Raw genomic sequence first — 22,249 nt, 5'->3', positions numbered from 1 at the left:
TTTATATATGTATGTATATTTTTATATCCCCTTTATTTCTCTTCATCTGCCTTGCTCCTGTCATTATCACTCCACCAAGATCTGTATATAGAAGGCAGAGATTAAATAGACATGATGATATCAAAAGAATAACAGCAGTGGGGCTGGAGCGATAGCACAGTGGGTAGGGCGTTTTCCTTGCACCCAGCCGACCTGGGTTCGAGTCAGCATCCCATATGGTCCCCTGAGCACTGCCTGGAATGATTCCTGTGTGCAGAGCCAGGAGTGTCCCCTGAGTACCACCAGGAGTGATTCCTGAGTATTGAGCCAGCAGTAACCCCTGTGCATTGCCAGGTGTGACCCAAAAGGAAAAAAAAAGGATAAAAGCAGTATAAGATAGATGAATGTGACTTAAAAAATATTTTAGGAACTTTAGATATACTGAGCCTGATTTTTGTTGGGGCAGACTAGTGGCCTGGGAAGAAGCCTAGAATGTATAAGCTGAAGTTTATCTGACACTTATTTTGCATTTTGGTTACATTTTTCTTACTACTCCCCCTTACCTCCTCCAATCAAAATTATAATTTGATACCAGACCAATCATTGAAGGCTTTATTTAGATTTTCAAAAGCTAAGTACTGGAAAAACTGATCTTTCATTTTACTTAATAGGCATGTAATGTTTTGAGAAAGGCACAAGGGTCCAAAATGGATGGAAATGTGTTTGGATGTAGACAATTCTCCTTAGATTTTAAAGACTATTCTATTTTACAGAGGTGATATAGGCACAGTCATCATTTCCAAGTGCTTTAATAATTGGTAATTAGTATAGGTCATCTTAATAATAAAAAAGTGATTGACCTTCACAACAGATGTACATACAGTTCTGATACATTTATTTTCAAATCATTCTCCCCTGCTGTAAATCGCTAGCTATAATATATACATTTATATACGTGTGCACAATCAGCCTTAGCAATACTGCTGTGAAGTAGATGAGGATAGATGGTTTTCTATTCATTTGACAAATACACTATTACATAGACAGGTTAAGTGATTTGTCCTGAAGGAAGGGTGGAGTTGGGGAAAAAGAAACCTGCCACATCTGTTTTTACATTATACTACTTTGGAATTGGGTGGCTGTTATTGTTTTTGAGTTACCTGATCTAAATTGCAAGGCAATTTTCCTGAAAAAAAATTTTTTTTACTCCCCCCCTTTCCCTTTTACTTTCTTCTTTATGCGTCCTCCCCTCTGAGATTATTATAAACTATTCAAATATGTGTTGGCTCCAAGTTTATCCTGGCTCTTCAGGGGCTCTGATGGGTTTAGCTCCTAAGAGTGCATAAAAAAAAAAGGAAAGAAAACACCCTAGAATGTAATAATGACCGATAACTCCAAAACAGTTCATTTGTTACATGAGATACTGGTAAAAATGAAGTCTTGGAATCCCCCTTTTATAAGAGCTAGTTCACTGACTAGAAGCTATATAACAGGAAGCAAAGGCTTTTTTTGAGGTAGCACCTACACTTCAATATTGTGCCCTTTCCCCAGAGATCTCAGACTAGGGCTGGGGCTTTCAACTCTAACTTTCTGTGAACTGCTTCAACTTGGAATTCTCTGCTATGTATTAAAGCTGAATCATATCTAAGTTCATGATATTAGACTTTCTCCATTTTAGTGTAAATTTCATGTCGTTTATAGTGATGCATTTGATTTTTAAAAATGAGCCTATTATTTTGATATTAATTTCGTGACTTACTATCTATTTCCTTGCTTATTTTTGTGAATAAAAGAATTCTAGATTTCTTGCCTCTTGTCATGCTTCTGGTTAGTATTTCCCAATGTCACCTGGCAAATGCTTTGGAAATATAATTTTATTTTAATAAATCCTAAACCAAACATAATTGTGAAAGAAAACCAATGGAGGGAAAAAAAACAATGAATTTTGAAGCTAAACACAATAGTTACTTAATTCTGAAACATCTGCCAGTTTACTCATTTCTATCAGAATATAACATTGCCAGCAAATTAGTTAGCCGTACTGATTTTTTTTTTTTATGAAGGAACAAAATTATAAATTCCCTTTTTTTGAGAAAAAGAAGTACAACCTCAACAGCAGAACAGTATCTGAGCAATGTCTCGTGTGTGTGTTGTGTGTGTGTGTGTGTGTGTATGTGTGTGTGTGTGTGTTGGTGGTTTCAGTGATTTCTCAAAAAAAAAAATAGAGATTTCACTCTCAAAACCACTTCAAGAAAGCAGTTCCTGTTTAGGACCCTAATTTGACTAAGAATGCTCCAGCTCCCACCAGAACCTGGGATACTGGACTCCCATCAGAACCCCAGTCTCAGATGCTCCTCAGACATGGACCTGGTGTTTGGGGATGACATACAGTGGGATAGGAAAGAATACAGAGCTCTGTCATACCAGGACATTGTTATTGTAAGGAACTAGTTATGCTGCAACTGCTTTGCTCTTTTATATTCTAGGCAACACACCGGTGAATATAATTCATAATGAACATATTCAACATTTTTTCCATCAGTTCAATACATTATTCATAAATATTAGAGATGGGAAAGACCTGGTAGATTACTGAGTCCAAAACTCTTTGTACTTTCCTATCCCCCAACTGTTGATGTGCACTCAAAATACAAAAACAATAGAAATCACACCAGAAGAGCAACAAATTCACAAGCTTTACAAGTGAAAAGGAAAGCTCTGAAGCCAGGTTATTGGGGGAGAGTAAGTCCAGGCCTTCCCGTCCCACTGGTGAAGCTTACTGAAGACCAAGAGCTGCTCTTTACTGTGAAGACGGGCCAAAAAAGGGAAATGCCAATTTCATCTCTTGAGAATCATAATTTAAGGCAAAATCTAAGAGATAAGGCCCTGTCCTTAGCCAAATACTTAGTATCTGTCTCTGTTACCTAAAGTGGACTTAGGCATTCTCCTCTTAATTCAGAACTTGAGATGAGACGATAATGACAAAAAAAGAAAATGTATAAATGAATAGAGAGTTAAAACTATGAAAGAAAGCTCCCTGGGATTATCTGTACTATCAAGATAGGAAAACTTTGCAGATGCTACGTCTCTCTAGAGGAATAAATGCTTGCATTTTAATATTCTCAGCAGCTGGTTCCTGTTGAATGCCATCAGGATGATTCAGCCACCCACCAGGAACACCAGTAACAGCAAGTGCACACATAGAAATCTGCAAAACTTTCTTCTCTTGATGCCAACACCATTACTCTGGCAAAATCAAAACCCTTTATTGAATTACCAGTTCTACTAAATGTGACCTTGTTCCCTTCACAAATACCAGCTCCATTCCAAATACATGGAACTTCTGGCTGATTAAAACGCAACATTCTTCCTAACTTGAGCACATCCTGCTGTCAGCTTCTCCTGGGCCATGGCCATGTGAGCTGCCCTTTAAAACTCTTCTCACTATTCACTCTCGTTTGAAAGACCAGCAAGATCCCTACACATCTCAATTCCATCTTTTATGCTGTTCAACCTACACTTGAACCTGTGATTTTTCATGTTCAGCTCCATTTTATCACTTAGAAGTTGCCCATTTCCATATAATATAGTTGCATATCAGAAAAAAACCCAGAAATGTGTAGATAAACTGTACTGACCATAGTTCTGATTAGTATGGTATTACCAAGTCAGATTAGGTAAGGTAAGGTAAGGTAAAGGCCCTCCCGTTGATCGTCGATTTGCTCGAGCGGGCCCAGTAACGTCTCCATTGGAGACTTTGTTGTTACTGTGTCTGGCATATCGAATACTCTCAGTAGCTTGCCAGGCTCTTCGAGAGGGGCGGAGGAATCGAACTCGGGTTGGCCGCGTGTAAGGCGAACGCCCTACCCGCTGTGCTATCGCTAGAGTAAGACAAAAAGTCTATACTTGCTCCCTTCTTGAAACAGACCTTAGACACAAAAGGGACAGAAAATGTCAAAGATGACGACTAGCTATCAAAAATGTCTCCATGGCCCAATTTTCAGGTCTCCAAAGTAAAATCTAAAGACATTCAACACATAGTCAGGTGCTATCAAGAGCCATGAAAATATACAGCTGGAGAGGGAATCTACAAATGTAATGAATACACAACTGGCTTATAACAGATGCAACTGAAAATGAATTTGATATCTTGACCTGCTCTCCAAAGTGAAAGCTTTTAGTTCGGGCATCAGATGGTGTTGTCACAAGCTCAGTCAGAAGAACCAGAACTACAAAACACCGCTTCTGGGGATGCTGTAAGGAGCAACCCTAAGTGGTTGGCGGGTCTTAAGGGAACCTTGGAGGGATTGTGACACTGGCAGTCAACAATGAGTGACACTGTTCTAGGCTTCACATGGGTTGATAATGACCATGAACATGCCGTATTTGAAACTTCTAGGGAAGAACGAAGGATTTTTATAAGGAAGTAATAAGCCCTGTTGACTTGCATAAAAACACTGTATTTTTATTCAGTTCCTATTATGTAAAAGACGTTGTGTTTGTTGCTTGAGGAGATATTAAATGCAGTTAGATCAACCTGTATTTTCAGGAAGAATATTTTGGGGAAAGCACTAGAGGCAAGAGAAGATGAATAATAATAGGAGTAGGAGTAACAACAACAATGATACTGAGTGATGCCTATGTGCTAGTCATTGCACTAAGTACATTCTCTGGAATTCTTAACTCATTCTGGGTTCTGGAATTCTTAACTCATCTTTTCAATGTAGGGATAATTTTCTAATTTACATACCTGGAAAGTAAAGTCCAGTGAAATTAAGTGCAATGTCAAATTATGCAGCCCTGTTCCCCACAAATTAGGCAATATGCCAATAGCTCATCTACACATAGACTATCACAATAGGCATTAAAGAGTATTGTAGAAATAAAGGAGACAGGATCTGCTTCTATTTTAAAACACCAGAGAACAGGTCTGCAAAAACGAGGTGCATGTTTAGGTGAAAGAGACGTTCTCTAGGTTATATTGTGCTTAAACTTGTTGAGTCGGCTCCCTCTGATTAGAACTCACATAGTTTTGTACCAAAAAAGTAAGATAAATGATTTACGCAGGAAAATTTCTGGAAAGGATTTGTTTGCAAAAGATTTTTTATTATAATTTAGGCTGCCTTTCTTTTATTTGTTAGAGATAGAGTTAGGATAAGAAATGAGATATAAGTGTATCTTATAGGGGATGTAGGGTTAGGGGAACAATGTTTACATAAGACAGAGTCTAGAAGACATAAGATCTTTGTGAATTTTCTTTCATTCCCTAGAAAGCCTTTTATCCGTGCACATATATGCCTCAGCTACATCTAAGGTGGGGTTATTAACACAGGAATAGGAACTTGGAAAGCTTGGTTCCTTGGCTCTATTTTTTCAATGATTTCTGAAGTATTATAAGTCTGTTTCAGGGGTCAGGCCTATGAGGTGGGGGCTGAAAAACTTGATTTCTAATATGATTTGCCTTTCTCTTTTTGAGAAAGTTTTGTCATTTTTCTGCTTAAAATATACTGGGCTGGAAATACAGGAGAGCGGTCAAGACACTTGCATGTGACTGATTCTGTTTTGATCTCTGGCATCAAAAACAGTCTCCTGAGCACTAACAGAAGATCCTTGAGCACAGAGCCATGAGTAAGCCCCGAGATTACTGGATGGGGCCTCAAACCAAAATATAAATAAGTAAATAAATAAAATTTTAAAAAGCAAGCAAAACAAAACAAAATTTCCTATTGTTAAAGTGAATGGCTAACGACAGAATGGCATTTCTTTTTCGCTTTTGATAAAAAGTGAATTTTGTGGGGGGGGGGGGGGTCTCTCCCTGTGGGGCTCTGAGCCACAAGGATCACATTGGGTGGTGCAGGGTGGGGACACAGGATGCAGCCACTGAACCAAAGAAACACCACCACTTGAGACACATTTCTGGTCCCAAACAGAATTTCTGATCGTTAATTTCTCTCCCCCTTTTAGTGAAAATAAAATCTCCAAATTCTCTGTAAATTCTGCCATTCTCTTCCATTTAGAACACCTGGCTGGGGGCCGGAGTGACAGTACAGCAGGTAAGGCATTTGCCTTACACAAACGACTGACCCAGTTTTCAATCCCCAGCACCCCCTATGGTCTTCCAAGCCCACTCGGAGTGATAGCTGAGTGCAGAGCCAGGTGAAGGTCCTGAGCACTGCTGGGTGTGACCCCCTTCCAAAAACAAAACAAAACAAAACAAAACAAACAAACAAACACCTGGCTCACAGAATTCAGAATATATAGCATCATGTCAAGATGAATGTGGGGGAGATTTAGTCTCTTGATTTTTAAAGCTTTTCTTTTAAATTGTGTTTATCAGTGTAAGTCATAGTAAAATGTAAAATACATACTTTGTATTTTAAAATTGGACATGCTTCAGTTCCAGAGATTCTAATATTCTTTCTGGAGAGTCTGGTAACCCATTCATCCACATTGAGATGTCTAAGCCTCCTTCAAGCTCTGAGATGCAATGATTATGATTCTGATGCTGACATTTGCTTTGTCGACACTTAAAGCAGAGCTTTACAACCTCAAATAATAGCATAACAAGTTGCTATAACAATTACACTTACATAAATCTTAAAGCAGATGTGTGTAACAGCTCTTTAAAACTATTATCACACTGGACAGCCAAAGCTTAGAAAAGGTTGTTAAAAATTCTCTACAACAGTGAACTTCATAGTTGATTATATTCTATGGGAAATTTTGCCTTTCTATCTTCCTTCAAGGCTGATCAGCTTTTCTCTTCTTTTGGCTATCTGTTAATTTTGCACTCACCCTCCAATAACTGATCATTAGCTCCCACTCTGTCATGGCTCCTGTGTCTCACCCCTCTGACCTTGTCCATAGAGTTCACTCTTACTGATGTAATCACACATGCTTCTTTGTAGTTACATTCGTCACAGTGCTCATTAGAATTATCATCATTCCTACTGCACCTTAGGTCAAGGAAATTAAATGTGCTTATGCAATTTGTTGTCATTTTTTTTCCAGCTAGGATTTCTTCATCCAGAAGGACAGTTTATTTTACATGATCGGGAAGTAAACAGCTAGTCAAAAGGACTTTGAAAAAGAAATAGTAAAAACTCAATGACTGGGGCAACATATTAAGTCTATAGAGGTTTTTGCAAAGTGGGATGCAGCATTTCACTGACCTTGAATGCACAGGTTCAAAATTTACTCTTGTCAGCTTAGTCATTCAAACTGTTAGGGCGATAAGTACATAAAATATAGGATTTATATTTTATATATGTTAAAATTAATTAATCAAAAATCAAGATATCCTGGAAGAAATGTTCAGCCTATTACACATGGACTGGTTAATGACTTATAGTGCCTTCAATAAAATCTAAACCTTAAAAAATAAAGAATACATAAGCTATAAAGTGACAATTCAATTCACTGGGTTATTCTAAATATTTCTTAACGTTTGCTCTTCCTATGGTCAGAATACATACAAATAAACCCACAATAGCTTAAATGTAGAGTTTTTCCTTGAACTCTGAAAATAACATATAGGACTAAGAATTTGACATCTCTTCATTGATTTATATTATAAGGCTCACAATGTCACTTTATAAAATATTCGTTTATTTTAATGTTCAATCAAAAGTGTAGGATTTCAGGTCTGGGAAGGGATCACAGATCGTTCTCTCCTGGTTATTTTTGGCTTTAAGTATATTGATTATTTTATCATTTTCTTGCTTTAAATTGCTTTAAACACAGCACAAATGTTATTCTCATCATGCCAGAAATGGGTTTGGAATTGATTTTGAGTTTCCATCAATTTTACTCTTTGCTCTCTGTGAGAAGTTTTTCACTTGCTTAAATTCAAAAGGATAGTTTTGCTCGAAAGATGTCGAAGTCTAACATTCAGCGATTCTTAGCTGGACAAGAAAACTCACATTTTCTGCTTTAGCAAAGAATAAAAATCATTGAACTCATTACCATGAACTTTGTGAAAATTTGCGACGAATCAGTCCTATGATTGTGACTTGAAGGGCCTCAACCTGCTTTCTCTTCATGTATGTGTTCAACAAAGGCAAGTATCTTCTGAGCAGCCCGCCTGATTGGTCCAGGTTGGCACCGTTTCAGTGTTTGGCCTACGGCGGCTGCTTAGGAATAATTTTGTCTCATCCTCTCTATTTTCCTGGACTGTATCGGACTCAGACACGTGGTACGGGAAGGAAATCCAAGTCCCTTAATTTCTTTTAGTGCTAAAGCCAAGCCCAGTGCTAGTTTGGCTAGATGATCTTATCAAGATTTAACAAGAGGCATTTAAGTAATATCTGTAAGAAGACTTTTCATTAAAGAATTTATTATATACTATATATATATATATATATATATATGCACACCCACACATATATAATTTTTTTTCCTCCTGGAAATGGGAAGGGACATTATCAAACTTATCCGAGGAGTCCTGAAAATAACACACTATAACGTAAAATTTGTGGCAATTATTCATTTAAATTCTTTTAAAAAAGACACAAACAAGTAGTTCTCTCCATAGTAAAAGAGATATCGGAGATATATTTTCAGTTATCGCTGAAAATATTTTGGCTTCCATAAAGGCACCTTCCTAACACATCTGCTCTGCCCTCCTCTGCACTGTCACAATTGAGAATTTGTAACATTTCAGCCAGGTTCTCAAGACTAATTGGATGAAACAATTACACCGCAGTATTAAGATTCCTTTGCAGAATCAAATGAGAGGAGATCTGCACAGTTCTGAGAGCCTGAAAGGTTTGCAGCAAATAGAACCCAAACTCCCTATCTTCTATACATTTTTTTCTGCATTTACAGTCATAGCCACTGGCATAGTAACTACTGAAAAGTTAACTTCACATGCAAGAACATCAGTAAGCATAGGCGACAATTAGAGATGCAAACTTCCCTTCCCACTCCATTTTCACTTCTCGTCCGTACTATACTTTTCTTGTTTTAAACCAAATGCTTCATCGCTTTTTGAAAAGTACCCAGACATTTCTTCTCCAGCTCTCTGCATCTTTGATTTACATGTGTAGTATGACACACCTTGAAACGGAGAGGCCCACTAACCAGAGTGGGATGTTAAATACAGACTTAGGGGGAAGAGCTCCATCTACTGAATCAGCTAGATCACAATTTGCACCCTATAGTCATCCCATTCATTACTCTCAACCTCATAGAGGTACTGGAGAGAACAGAAAAGTTACAGGCAGAAAAACAGTTTGGAGTCTGATGCCATTTTGAATACCTCCCACATACCCAGAGCCCCTTCCTCTGCCCTTCTTAACCCCCTAAATGTTTGGTGTTTCACTATAAAAGAAAAGAGGAATTCTTTACTCTCTGAAGCATTCCTGGAAAGACATAGAACGCCGTTAGTTACTGGAGGAAAACCCCCAGAAAGTTGAAGGGAAAGAAAGCGACAGAAAGATCCCTTGAGCGGGCAGGTACGACTCACAGGTAAGAAGTGCAAAGCAGAGAGGCAGCCTACTTCCTTCTCCCTTGCACCAGAGCTGGGAAGTCTGCATTCACCCAGGATCAGTTTTGTTCTGGGCTCTCCCCAGCTGCTCAGTGCTGTGGCATTGGGAATTTGCTGTGACTTCATGAGATTATGAGAATATGCTTCAGCCAAAAGAGTTACAAACAAAATTCAGGAGAGAATAAAGTACAAAAACAGCTGATCTTACTAGAGAAGCTCTTTGCATTTTCCTACAGATGCCACAATTTTCTGTGGGCCCTCTAGGTTCTCTGATCATAAAAATCATGATATCATGTTCATCACTGTTATTTTTTCAGGGTTGCTAGTGGTAAAAAGGGTGGTACAGGGAGGGTGAATACATAGGCTGGCTGTAGTAACGCAGAGATTACTTCTACTTGTTTGAAAGCTTTCTAGACATTCACAAGGTTAAAAAGTTTCTTTTAGAACAGTGAAGACATATAGAAGTGATATATTGGAAATACAGAAAAATATATAGGAAAAATAGCTAAAGCTTTTATGAGGAAAGTATAAAACTTGTAATGGAACAATACAAATAGTATCTGAATACACTTGAGCATAAAATTAAGGGTATGTATGATTTTACAAATACTTTCTAAATTAAGATAAACTATTAGGCTAAAATAATAATTGTAGTAATATGTGTATATATAATAAGACAAATCAATCATTTACATGTAAATAATCAGATGATGGCATCATTTAATTAGATTAAAATTAGAGAAAACAATAAAATATAAAGAAAAGTCTGCATTAACTCTTATTCTCCTTTATGCTAAAATAAGTACAGTTGTGTCTGTGTACCTATGTGTATATATGTATATTTGAACAAAGTATTATTGACACCAAGAGGTGATATCCAGCATAGAAATAAAAACTTTGAATTATTTTAAGGTGCGCATCTAAAATATCAGCATTAGCGTGGCAATTTTTGAAAATCGGTTTAAGTGTCAGGTTCTGTTTTATAGCATGAAAAGAAAACAAACGAGAAAAACATTGCATATTAATATATATTTTCAAAATTTATTTACATTTATTAGAATATCTAGTTATCTAAAATGGCTAACTAGATTTTAAGCCTTTTCAAAACAAGTGCAATTGTGATTCAAGAACAGCTAGGAGAAATTTCACCTCAAAATAAAATTTATTTGGGTAGTTATAAATGCCCGAGAAAAAGATTTTCTCCACCCAAAACTGTTAACAAACAGCTAATGAATAAATATATTCTGGCAAGAATCAATAAGAATTGTAAAGCCTTCGAGGGTCAGCGCAGACTTGAGAAAGGTAACCAAATGAAGAAACATCAGATGAAGAGAAAGGATAGAAAGCATTCTGGATAAGAGGAAGAGTTAACAATCACTGACAGTAAAGACTACACTTCAACAGGGAGTACAACAACCAACCAAACAAAACAACCTTGAACAACTGGAAATACACATCTTCAGAAGCAAAGTATCACACATACTTAGCAAGCAAAAGGAAAACCTACTTCTTTGTCATTTCTTTTGGAAGCCTGGCTTTAAAAAAATAATAAAAGACTGCATAAAAGATACATGTGTTCCTTTTCTGGTCTTATTACAGGCCCACCAAGATTTAGCTTTCGATTACAAATGAGACCAGGCATGTTCAGACTAGCACATCTTTCCTCTGTAAGCAGAGAGCTGCTTGCTATCATTTTACTGGCAAATTCTCGTATCTCCAAATTTATGCACAATAGATGCCCTTAAACATCTGTACATTTTCTATTTCAATCAAATATCTCATTGAGTTAATTTTTCCCCTTCATTTACTCTGCTAATATTAAGCCAACAAAGTTAAGGCAGGAGAATCCTGTAAGAAAGGAAAGTTGAATAGTACTTACCCTAAGTACAACGTGCAAGCCTTAACGGGGGAATCTACTTTTGCTCTATGGTTTTTAGAAGGGAGTCCAGGTTTTAACTCAGCTCTCACCCTTTTCCCTTCTGGAAAACTGAGTAGACTCCCTGAAGGTGGCTCTGAGAAAGATCGTACAAATCAACAGCCTTACCTGTGGCCATTCAGAAGACTGCACTTTGGTGTGTGTTTAAAACTATGAATAAAGTCAGATACAGCGCATGCTCAGCAGGCAATTTAAAAATATTTATAAGATTGTTGTTTCAAAAACAAATTTCCTTAAACAAAGCAAAACTCACATTTCTTATCCATGCCAAATTAATGTTCTGAAACAAAGCTGTTTTGGAGTTTTCCGCTGGGGGAAAAAAAGGCTTCTAAAATTTTTGTTGAACGAAAAATAGTTCTCCCTTCCCTTTTGGGTACTCTTAAAGGGGTGGAATAAATTTCCATCTAAGTTTCAACAAAATTCAGCTCTGGCTAAGATAAGGCATTAGCAGTAGACAATCTGTAAAAAATATTTTTAGGGAAGGTAATAAGGAACCAAAAACTATGCGACTGAAGGGGTATCAGAACCTTCAAGACCACGTTGCTTGCTATCATACAAAAATTTTTCTGATATAAACAGGATATAGCGATATTATGTGCAGACGAGATAGGCTGATGCAATTAGTGTGTGACAAATCATTGGCATATCTAAAGAAGTTACATTTCCCTTTTGCTAACTAAAACCTGAACTCCTAGAAACTGAGAAAGAAATGCAGGAAAAATTTAGGAGCAATCCAGCGAGAACGTCAGGGCAGTTCCTTTTCACATAGCAGACATGAAGAGAAGGAAATCACCTATCAATTGGTTACATTTCAACTTTTGCTGAGCAAAATTCTGATTTAATAGCAGGCTCCCATGACTAACTGCAGCAGGCCTATCCCTGGCAGTTTCTGTCTGTCTGCTTCTTCTCTTTCAATATCCCTAAGCAGTCCATTTCACCATCTCTCACCGTCCCCTGCACAGACCACAGAACTCCCAGATCTGATTTTAATCTCTCCTACTCGATTCTTAAGACTCTGAATAACTTTCAGCCCTGTTCTACTTTCCTGGGGTGCTCAGCTGGCCTTACAAAAGCTCCACAGACACATTATTCACTATCTCTGATGATTTCAAAACCAGCAGAGAGTGCCAAAAAAAAAAAAAAAGAAAAAAAAGAAAAAAACCCAATGATTGCAGAAAGTTTATTAAAGTGAAACAAGGAGTGCAGATTTAAGATGTTGGTTCTCTAAGGACAGCAGATTTAAAAAGTTGGTTCTTTAATTTCACTTGCAGCTCAGGACAGGTGTTTCCTAACTTGTACTACTGTGTGTCAGGCTGAGGGGGAGGGTTAGGTGAAGGTTTGGGAGTGGTCCAGGAGCAGCCCAGGAAAAATCTAGGGGCTCCAGCCTTCAGTGTTAATGGATGCGCTTAAAAATAGACCCCCCAAAAAGCCTACAATGAGGTTTCTTCTTGGCAAATGATTAAACCAGTATGCTGAAATAATTAAAGCTTTGTCCTGAAATAAAGCATCAAGTGAATAGAACAAAAACAAAGATAAAAATTGCACACACAAATGCATGTGTGCACACACACACTTTCTCACACACACGCACAGATACACAAAACTAGCGGGTGAGGGGAGAAGGAAATTAAATAAAAGAAAACAAACAGAGTCCTAACAGGCCATTCTCCGAAAAGGAATCTAAATAAAAAGTCATATGATATCTGATAGTGCAGGACACGTCGCCAAGAACTGGAGCGGATTGCATACAGGAAGAAAGGGCTAGTGTATTCCAGCTCAAAGAGCTTTTCTTTCCTCCTCCTCTATTTTTTTTTTTCCTTTTCTCCTCTACTGTGAATGTGTTACTCTCAGGTCAGATCTACGAAGAATCCCAGAATGACAGCTATCACCTTTCACTGTGCTCAGCCGCACAGCTTGCTGATAGTTGCTGCCTGAGCTAGGATCAAGAGGGGCGACTAGAACATTCACTAACAGTCTCTTATCAGAGCTCCCTCTCCCCCTTTCTCATACTCCCTCTGTCGCATCAGAAATGGACCCCCCCCCCCCATTCAATTCCTCCCCTTCAACAAAAAAAAGCAAATGCAAGAAACCAAACAAAAACCTAAAATCCAAGAGCAACATAGCAACGAAAGAGTTCAGGGAGAAAAATTAGAAACAAATCCTAAAGAGGAGGAAAAACAAAACAAAACAAAAAGAAAAAAAAAACAACGCTCTTGCCTTCAATTTAAAACTTTTTTAAAGAGCAAGTTTCTTTTCTCTTATTGGGATGACTTTTGGGGGAAAGATTCCTTCTGATTAAACACTCACGAGAGGATTAGCAATTTTATAATACAGAAAAGTCTGAAGGCAATATAAGATTATTTTTTTTTTCCTGAAGAAATCATGTAACTGCAGGAAGTCAGCCACCCTAGGAAATTTTGGATTTGCCAGAAGTTCCCCTGATCTCCTGCTTTTCATTCAGTTTAAGTGGAGACACTGGCCACCTAGCTCTTGTTTTTACTCTGAGGGTCATTACTGAAGCAACACATACACAGTAAGGATTCCCGAAAAGACTCCTTGTTATCAAGTTACTTCAAACATAAGGCGCTCACACCTCCCAGTCAGAAGGGTTTACTGACTAGACAGCACACTCTCTGCCCTGGTATGTATTACATCCTTAAGAAGCAGTTATATAAATGCAGGCTAAAATATGGAAAAATGTATCTCTATCTATATTTTCCCAATAGCTTCCCTCCCCAGGGACAGGAAGAGATTATACTTTCAGTGACTGGTAAAAGAGAAAAGAAAAGAGTTTATGAAGCTGATACAACTGTTGTAGCTGTTTTCCACTTAGTCAAACAATTATCTGTAGTTAGGTCCTATGCAGAATCTATATTTTAGGATTGGGAGTGCTTGTAAATTTCCCCCTTGCTTAGTTTTGCCTCTATTATGTACCTTTACAAGGTTGCCAGGTGATATAACTGCAATATAAACACGTTCAGAGGAGAACTTTGAGAAAGAAAACATTTTCTGGAGTTCACAATCCAAGAATATTAATGCAAAGATAAAAATGTACAGCACAGATAAAAGATGAAATGTTTACCACATTTTGCACATACAGATGACATGCTGATTTCTCTTTTCTTTTGTTGGAGCGTTAATTTGAAAATAATAAACATTCTGGACTGTCTGCTCCAAGCACAAATTCATGGGGAATATATACAAGCATCGAGAACACAAAGCTCCAAGGCAATCAGAAACGTTGAAAAATCTGTCTCGCCAATATTTCGCTTGAACTAGAGTATCACTAACGGGGCAAGTGATCTCTCTGGGGGTTTTGTCATTTACGTAATTAGATAGAAACAAAAATAAAGATACAAATACCAGGTCCCTTAGTACCTTTTCTTAATAGCTGACAAGTGACACATGTGGTACCTTTTTAAACAGACGGAGGCAAAAACTTGCGAGACCGGATGAACTAATGTACCCCTTTGGTATTTTGGGAACCCAATTCCATAATTAACTTTTTACCCAAGTGGCAAAAGGAGATGTTCCTATCTTAAATTGATTCTTTGCTGGACTTCTGCTCTCTCCTCCACAGGTTTTTGGGGCCCCAGGAAGGGCAAAGAGCTGTGGAGAGAAGATGCATCCTGCACAACTTTTGTTGTGAGTATGAAAAAATAGCAGAGTGAGCCTAAGAGCAGTTGGATTTAGAAAGATTAAAAGAGGAGAAAAGAGCAACACATCCAACTTAATTAGTCTTTTTCCTTTGAATTTTTTATGTATATATATATCGGGGTGATGGGGAGAATAGATAACTGGGTTTCTTTTGAATGTCTTTGTGTCTTTATAGAGTGAATGTTCTGTTCCTGTCCCTTTCTTTTTAGGTGAAAAACTAATAAAAATAGAAAAACATATATCAGACATTAAGCTCACTCCCCCCCCCCCCCCACCCCTTCCCTTTGTAAAGAACTCTTTGTTCTCTAGTGAAAATGCTGAAAAATCCCCGGGCAGCTACTCCCTGAAACAAGTGCAAAACACTTAGAGGCTTTTGGGCTGGCTGGGAGCCAGGAACCCTCCCGCTGTCTGGTTAGAAGAGGAAAAAAAGAAGAGAGAGAGAGAGAGAGAGAGAGAGAGAGAGAGAGAGAGAGAGAGAGAGAGAGAGAAGAGGGGAAGATAGATTTGGGGGGGCAGGGAGAGAGAGGAAGAGAAAGAGTGAAAGAGTGAGAGAAGGAAGAAGAGAAGGGGGGGAGAGAGAGAGAGAGATTGGAGCTCCCCTTAACAGACATAGGAAGCAGCGGTTTTTTTTTCTTTTTCTTTTTCTTTTTTTTTTCAAAACTGGCGGTCAAGCGTTAAGTAACTCCCGTCTAAATCCACCTGCTAGAAATGAACTTGGGTAACCCCCCAGGGGTGCACAAAGACAGGGAAGACAGTAACATACTCCATACTCTTTCCCACCCCCCGTTGTACTGCTTCCATTCTCTCTGTTCCCATACACAAATGCCCACAGATCTCTCACGCCACCCCCTTTGCCCCCCAACAACAAACACGCGAAATACATGCTCCCTCAGTCTCCTAAAAAAAAAAAAAAGCCTTTTCCATCTCGGTTGCGACACAGTGATAAGGGGTAGCGAACAGCTCATACCTGGTGTGAATGCTAATCAGTCAGGAGTTCTCCTTTTCCCAAGACAGGGAACTGTTTCCTTCCAAATTTATTAGAACCTCCTCCACTGCCTCTTTGAAAAACCTTCTTTGTCACCCTCTCCCAAGTCCCGATACTTCTTTAAAAAAAAAATGGCTTCGGAGCTCCTTCTATTCTTGATATTGATTCTCTCTCTCTCCCCCCACCCCTCCTCCTCTCTCCTGTCTGTGTCTCTTCTGAGTGGTCTATTGATAAGTCCCTGGAGGCACTGGGTCAGCCTGCCCGTAGGAAACCAGACACAATGCACAAATCTCCGAGTGCCATTCTGCCATCAGCAAGCAGACCACGTTTAGGAGAGAGGGGGGGTAAAAAAACAGTAGAGCAAGAGACAGAGAGAGAGGGAGAGAGAGAGAGGGAGAGAGAGAGGGAGAGAGAGAGAGAGAGAGAGAGAGAGAGAGAGAGAGAGAGAGACCAACGGAGGGAGGGAGAGAGACGCAGGGGGGGAGAGAGAGGAGAGAGAGAGGAGAGAGAGAGAGAGAGGAGAGAGAGAGAGACGCGGAAGGAGAGTGAGTGTGAGAAAAAGACTGATTGGAATAGGAGGGAGGGAGAGAGAAAGGGAGAGGGAGAGAGAGAGAGTGAGAGGGAGAGCGACACTGCCAGTCAGGTTAATCATCCCTACTTTAATTAGCTGTTCGGCTTAGACATAAAACAATTGAATTTGAATGATCTGTCAGCAGGCTCGGCTGAACCAAAGGGGAAAAGCGAATATTACAAAAAGACTGTTGGTGTGTTCTGATAAGCAATACTGCTCGTACTGACAAATCCTCAAAGGGGGAACTATTAAAACTTACAACTAAACAAAAAAGTGCAAATACAAATGGCACTAGATAGAGGTCTTTTTTAAAAAATGTATTTTTTTCTCCCCTAGTTTTTAGGAACGGCAGATATGTACGTGCAGGTGCCAACAGATTAGGGGTCTGTGTGTAATGTGTGAAAGTTTATTAACGATGGTCTCGGAGTGTAGCAGACAGATGCTGCAGAGAACAAGACAGGTACAGTCGGATGCCGAGTCTAGATCTTGGAGGGAGATGGATGCTGGAAGAAGAGGCACTGCACCGTGGCAAGAGATCAGCAGACAAAGTCAGTGGGCAGACAGGCAGACAGATTTTAGGCACGGCACGATCTCGTCTAAAAAGGCAAAAGTTCTGATGCAATAATAGGTGCAAAACAATCCATCCATCCTCCTCTCCCGGGAGCACTCCAAGGTACAGTTAAAATGGATTAATCTTTGTGACAAACAGAGCTGGCAAAGCAGACTATGGCAGACACTGAAGGCGATTTGCAGACCTGGAGATTATCAGAGCTGGGGAAAACCAAAGAGATCAATCTCTCCAAGCCCCTAAAATCACTGATGAGGAAACTGAGGCCCAGAGATCAGAGCAATAAATCAGTGACAATAGTCCTGTAGACACTGGAACCCAGGACTCCCCCAGCTCATGAGGCTGGTGCTCTTTCCATCAAACTAGCTAACCTCCAGCCTTCTCGAAAGATTCTGGCCCAACAGGTATGGAAATCACCCTTGTCTCCAGAATAACAAGACCGTTCCATCTGTACAGTGCATGCACAAACCTCCAATTCTTTAAAATGTCTAAAGAGACAAGTGGAATTTTTTTTCGTCCATTTTTCAATCTTGAGGATAGAGATTTAAGTCCTAACTCATTCTTAGAGAAAAACACAACAATACAATAATGTAGAGGCTCTGTCTTAGCAAGGTGCTAATCCTAGTGGAAGACAGTCAGTAGACTGATAAAGACCCCGGTCAGAGACTGCAGTTCTCTGCGTGAATATTGTTGACTATATATCACCATGCAGAAGGATGCTAGTCTCTCCCGCCACCCATTTTAAAAAACACAGGCACACTATGTGTGAAAGAGATCAAACCTTCAGTTTACAATGCTGTTTTCAAATCACTGATGAGATTTTTCTACCTGGCCGGTTAGCTATAGGCAACTTTTCCTATACATTTAGATGGAAACCAACTACCGAAAGAACAGAGAAAAACTATACTATCTGTCTACAAATCTGATGGCATAACACAGATGATCATATTCAGTAAATATCTTCCTCTTGATAACAGATAGTTGAAGGTAATTTTTTTTTTAAGCAGGAAGGAGGTGATTATGAAAAGAACAGAGACATCAGATGTTACTGGAGAGATTAAGCCTCTCATACTAAAACAGGAATTGTGGTGGATATGAACTAAAAAAAAAAAAAACAAACTATCTCTCAGTCATGCTTCAGCAACGATGTTGCTACTTAGGGTGAAAGAAGAAAACAGAATGAAATGTCAGGCACCTGTGCGCCTACTCACCAAGTGATCCAAGAGAAGTCATAGCCATAGTAATTTAGTTTATTTGCAAACCAAACTCTTTAACATGTGACATGTCTAAAACACACGGTTCACAGTCAATTAGCTTTGGGTGGTGGGGGGGGGGGGTTGGGGGGTGAGATCAGTGATTTTGACAACTTGGGTCCTCCTGCAGGCCTCAAAGCACGTGCGAGGCAAAAGCGCCTGGAAGAGTACTGCCGTGTTGAGTAAACCTTGTACTGGGTGAACTGGGCTTTGCGATCGATCAGATCCTTAGAAGCCTGCATGAGTCAGAGCCAGACCAAGAGCCCCCGTTTTCCTCTCTGTGAAAGGTGTAACAGCCACCCTGTAAGGTTGTTTGGAGGATGCCACGAGCTGACAATTATAAAATCCCTGGCTGGTCAGTCCATGGTGATTCTTTTGGAGAAAGGCACAGACCGTTATTTATAAATAAACGAAAGTGCATTTTATGAATGCGCGGAGTCCGTTACGTTCGAAGTCTACACATTCATGACACAAATGCCCACAGCAAAGCAGGGATCTTATACATGGGTTTTTCTATCAGAACGCATTGGCAGTAGAGATTAGAAAGTTCCATACCCTAAATTTCTAGAAATCAAAACTCATAAATCTCCTGGAGGATGTTTCATCTTTTTGTTTCTGACCTTAGTATCTTTCCTGGTTGGTAATAATAATAATAATGATCATGATTATGCCAAACCTATTTCTGGAACCTTTGATTTGTGCTAAGCACTCTGCTAAGTACTTCAGTTTTGGGGGGCGGGGCAAGTACTTTCGTGGCGCAGCTGCGTTGCGAATTAGGTAATACCAATTCTCATTTCATAAAAAAAGGAAACAGACATCAAAGAGTTCGGGTTGCCCAAGAGCACACAGTCAGTGTGGAGTCGGAGATGAAATCCAGGCATGCAGATTTTCAAGCCTTTTTTGCCCAGACGCGAGATGGGCACATGGTAGATGCTCAGTAAACATGTGTTGAATAAATGAGCACATACATAAAACGCCATGAGTCTGATTTCATTATAAAGGAAGTGAAAATCTGTACGAAGTCACTAAGAGAAACTTGTACTCAGATGACACAATCTGCACCTCTCTCTGCAGCAGAGCTTCAAGCGGTAGCCCTTCCGGAGAAGCCAGAGCAAGCCATATTCCTGTGTGGTGTTGAAAATGAATGAGGTGGAGACTGCTTGCTATGACCACCCGGGGCATTTAAATATCTCATGGCATTTTCAGCACTTTGAGGGTAGTGTTAGTACATGGGTTATTAATTGGCTTAATTCCAGTTTGGATAATTACATCGTGTCTCTTTAATTTTTCCCAGACTATGCCATTCTTCACTTCCTGTCACAAATGTGCTCTTTAAGGAAAGCATCTGAATACACACAAACATAGAATTGCATTTAAGGTTTGAGTAATCATATAGGGTATTCCGTTTGCCCTAAATGATTAGCATGCAGTAGCCACACAGTAAATGAATGAATGGGCAAAAAGAATTAGTCATGGCAAAAAAGAGGTAACTAGGTGAAGCTAAGATTTTTATTTAGCACAGAAATAAACATATTTTTAAACCATTCCCTTGGTGACAGGATTCCAATCATATTTATTTTCTCATGGGCAGATATTTCAAGAGTTGATGACCTGATCATGACAAGCTGATTTTCTTATACCAAGTAGTTTCTTTCTAGCAGGAAAAACAGCAGCGGAAATGAATCTTTTAAAGTAGAAAAGTGAGGGGAAGTTCTGAATGGTCTAGTATACTGAACTCATGGGTTCTAGAACAGTCATTAACCCAGTTATTAGACCCTGACTTATTTGACATGGTTTTTTTCTTCACCAAACATATTTCTAGAAAAATCTCCAAATTATAGAAGAACAGGGATCCCAATTTAATAAGCTTAGGAAAGCTTGACAGTCATAAACAAACACAACACTTCCTTTCCCAAGGAATTCTTGGCCTTTGATATACTGTATCTACATGATACCAAAGAAAATCTCTTGGATCCATCCATTTTAATCATGGAATGGATAGTTGGCAGAGCATAGTTTAAGAATTTTTTTCAGTGTAAATGTGTATGATCAAGTAACCAAATATAGGGCACAATGAAAAAGAAAGAATAAAGGGTTAATTTATTGACTATGTATGAGCGTTTCTAGACCTTTGCTTCCTCAGCTTTTAGTTCAAAATTCCATGCATACTCTGCACATAATAATAAAGGCCATAATTCAATGTATGTCATAATTTGATTTACTTTCAAGCACCTTTTCTGGTTCAGCTCTCAAAGCCTTCTTTTCCCCTATAAAGTTCCTCGAAATTATTCTTTGTGGACCTGTGTAAATCATCATTTAAAACTGGTATTTGTGGGATGACTCTAATGCTGTAGAAAGATTTGTATCTGGTTAGTCCTGCTTCCTTCTAGGAATCAGCAGTCAAGTTAGTTCTATGTCCTCTGAGAAAAGCTAACTGAAATAAGATGCATATCTATTTTAAAAAGAATTATTCCCTGCTTCAGCCCTTCTCCACTTGATTGATCCTAATAGTGATGAGTCGCTCCGTGATCACCTTCTGGTTTGCCACCCATGTCTTTGAGTTGAGATCTTCGGATCAAGATCTTTTTTCTTTTACATTTGCTTGGCACAATGCTTGACTGCCCAGTTTCACACCTGCTCATGGAGGTTGGTGATTACAGAGGGCAGAGATAGCTGCTAACTCCCTTATTTCTTCATATGCAACTGGAGCTTATCCTCTTTGTACCTCAACTTGCCAGTATGTCAAAGGGACATATGAACTATATAAGGATTAATGATTTGATGCTTAGTAATCAAGTCAAGACTGAAGTAATTAAGTAGCTAGTAACTTCCTCAAGATGTTTTTTATTTGTTTACTAGCAAGAGGGACTTGAATTATACATTCTAAATACAAAACTGAAGTAAAATTTGAATTCCAAAGCAAAGTGGAAGGACTGGCTTACGTGTGCACTTTGAAGGCAGAGCCATTGCACCTGCCATCCTCTACCAGCACCTTTGGGTGTCTCTGAAGACCTATAGGACACTGCTGGCAGTCAACAGTGGCACGCCATTGGCTGAGCACTGAGCCATTAGGTCTTCACCACCTGGAAACCAACAGGAGTAGCACCCTTGGCACAGACCACCAACTAGCAATGGTATGTAGCCCCCCCCCAAAAAATAAAAAGAACGTGGATAAGATTCCCCCCCCAAAAAAAATAAAAAGAACGTGGATAAGATTTATACTGTGTACTAATGGTGACCATGCTCTTGGTGTTACATTAAAATGCCATCTAGGAACAGTCTGATAGATTTCACAGAGTTTGAAGCCTAGAATTCAGGAGATTCTCTGGGTCTCTGAATTCATACCATGTATCTGAGTAGCTGAGACATCGTACCTGACAAGGTTATTTGTGAACTGATGAAGCAGAGCTAGTGCCCGAGCCCAGTTCTTCTCTCTTTTGATTCCATGTTCTCAGACACAGTTTGCAAGATGGTTGCTATATTTTTGGTTCTAGGTTCACCCCTCTTGGAAAGAATTTAAGAACCTTTCAAATCCTGGCACTGAGAAAGCAGTACGATAATTCTAATGTCTAATGTTTGACAAACATTAAAAAATAGTATCGTAATTCTAATTCTAATGTTTGACAAACACCTCAGAAAACAAAACTGTAGCAGTCTGAATAGTGACTCTACAAAAGATGCCCATGTCCCAAAACCTCTGATTTAGGAATGCTAGTTTCCATGGCCTTGCGGGTGTGATAAATTCAGGATATCGAGATGGGAAGATTATCTTGGGATAGCTGCATAAACTCTAAATGAATAGGAACAAGAGTG

At 39.1% G+C, this 22,249-nt stretch overlaps 1 protein-coding gene across 13 annotated transcripts in view; it reads right to left on the bottom strand.

Annotated features, from left to right (window-relative positions):
* The window catches only part of ZBTB20 (zinc finger and BTB domain containing 20), a 903,174-nt gene that overhangs the window by 113,280 nt on the left and 767,645 nt on the right, over window positions 1-22,249 (bottom strand). For 3 of the 13 annotated variants that reach the window (XM_056109444.1, XM_056109449.1, XM_056109452.1), the window contains exon 1: window positions 16,027-16,453. The exons of 7 other annotated variants lie outside the window; for them this stretch is intronic. The gene's annotated coding sequence lies outside the window, so the exon portion shown is untranslated. Of the gene's footprint in view, window positions 1-11,345; window positions 11,458-16,026; window positions 16,454-22,249 lie in introns of those variants that run through there. 3 more of the 13 variants (XM_056109448.1, XM_056109450.1, XM_056109453.1) reach the window with 1 other exon arrangement.

Source organism: Sorex fumeus, unplaced genomic scaffold, assembly GCF_029834395.1.
Source record: "Sorex fumeus unplaced genomic scaffold, SorFum_2.1 ptg000265l, whole genome shotgun sequence".
Taxonomy (NCBI): Eukaryota; Metazoa; Chordata; class Mammalia; order Eulipotyphla; family Soricidae; genus Sorex; species Sorex fumeus.
This window is presented reverse-complemented; position numbering and strand designations above follow the sequence as displayed.